At 41.8% G+C, this 1,870-nt stretch overlaps 1 protein-coding gene and 1 pseudogene across 1 annotated transcript in view; one reads left to right on the top strand and one right to left on the bottom strand.

The window, feature by feature from the left end:
• The window catches only part of ABCA1 (ATP-binding cassette, sub-family A (ABC1), member 1), a 149,520-nt gene that overhangs the window by 101,522 nt on the left and 46,128 nt on the right, over window positions 1–1,870 (bottom strand). The gene's annotated exons all lie outside the window — the stretch shown is intronic.
• LOC103603355 overlaps window positions 1–1,870 on the top strand; it is a 13,113-nt pseudogene that overhangs the window by 8,854 nt on the left and 2,389 nt on the right.

Raw genomic sequence — 1,870 nt, 5'->3', positions numbered from 1 at the left:
GGGGGGGCGGGGGTTCTCTTTAAGAAAAAGAATATTTTTTAAAATCCTACTTTTGCAAACTTTACAAAAACATATCCCTGTGTAAATACTGCTAAGACCCCCCTTGGAGGACCTTGAGACGGGGCCACGAAAGTGAAATTGTTTTAGCTTCCCCATAGAAGAACCCACCCACTTCAGGCCTCTGGGTTCATGGCAGCACCTCCAGTGAAGTTCTGGAAGGTAAACTTTGTGGAAGAAAGAGCCAAGTTTTAAGAACTTTTGTCGTTATGATTAATTTTGAGCCCTGCTGACCTGGGTTCACACAAGGGAATCAACTCTACAATTACATGTGCTTTTCAAAGCACTTCTACTTGACCCTTAACAATACTCTGTGAGGGAGAAAGGGCAGGTATTTATTTTCTCTCACCTTCATTCGACAGAGATTCACTGATTGTTCACCATGTGCCTTCTACTGTGCTGATGCCTGAGACAGAGCCATGAACAAGGCCCGCAAGTGGCCACAAGTCCTGCCCACAAGTGGCCACAGTCTAGTGGACAGCCCGCACCACGGGGCAGTGCCGTAGGGTCCCCATCCAAGTACTGACCGAGTTTCCAAGTGGAAGCATTTTTCAGGTTGTTTTGCCAAAGTCAATTTTGAGGCAAGGGACCTTGAGGCCCAGAGAGGTTAAACAAATTTGGCAAAGACCAAACGGTCTGCCAGGAACAGAAAGGAAAGGAAAGCAACTCAGATTTACTGTGTTTCAACCACGTGCTATGAGCCGTCTATCAGTCATACGCAGATATCACCTGATGTAACGCTCAACGAACCTCAGGGCAGCTAACCTCTGTATTTCAGGTAAACTGAGCAACAGAAAGAATCAAAATTTGCCCAAGGTTCACACTTAATGAGAGATAATGCCTGAATTTGTTCCCAAAATGAATCTTCATACAAAGCCCAAAACCCTCACTCATATATCAGTGTTTTACAAACTACTCTCATAAGTTTTACCATAGTCACATAAAATATTTTCTTCAAATTAACTTTACTTTTTCCTATTTAACATCTTCCTAAGCAATAATATCCATGAAACTGCAATTTGATATGGGTTAAAATTAAAAGTTGCCATCCGCATACTGCCTGAAATCATCTGCTATCACACAACACTCACTCGGAGAAACACTCATCTTTGCCAGTCTCTATCTCACAGAGCCAGAAAACAGACATGTCATTTTTTCTAGGTTTCTGAAAACTTGTGCAGTTTTTATATTTCCTTTGAGTTACAGTCATGATAGGCACATAAGAAGAATGAATGCTCCTCACGCTGACTCCCAAACGTGAATTTAGCTAGCACTCATCCTGTGTGGTTGCAGTCTGGTTTAGCAAGAAAACAATAAAATGTCCAAAAGTTCCAGATGTGAGACAACTGGGTGAGGCACCTCTGTAAACCTTCCTCCTTGGATTTCTTATTAGGATCATTTCAAGGATCATTAGAAGATTTGTCTATGACTTAATTCCGAAAACTGGAGGACTTTGCAGTTGGAAGATTATTAAAACAGCACAAGATAGCACCGTAGGAAGAGAGGTGCACAGAGCAGTGGGGTTTAGCTGTGTCCCACGGCCAGGATACTTCTCCTGTGGTTGTACAAACTGGGAAAAGTCACTTTCCCCTTCTGGATCAGATTCTTCTCTAGAATAGAAGTTCCATATGGACAGGGGCCATATATGTTTTGTATACTGTTGTGTTTCAGTACCTAGAACAGTGCTTGGCACATATAAGGTATTCAATAAATACTGGTTGAATGATTGAACCAACCAACCCATTTATCTATAAATAAAATGATGCTCTAACCCAGGAAACTATGAGACTAGAAGAAAGTATGTGAGTAGAGA

This window comes from Galeopterus variegatus, unplaced genomic scaffold, assembly GCF_000696425.1.
Source record: "Galeopterus variegatus unplaced genomic scaffold, G_variegatus-3.0.2 Scaffold4570, whole genome shotgun sequence".
In the NCBI taxonomy this organism is placed as follows: Eukaryota; Metazoa; Chordata; class Mammalia; order Dermoptera; family Cynocephalidae; genus Galeopterus; species Galeopterus variegatus.
The sequence above is the reverse complement of the archived record's forward strand: the minus strand, read 5'-3'. Positions and strand labels throughout refer to the sequence as shown.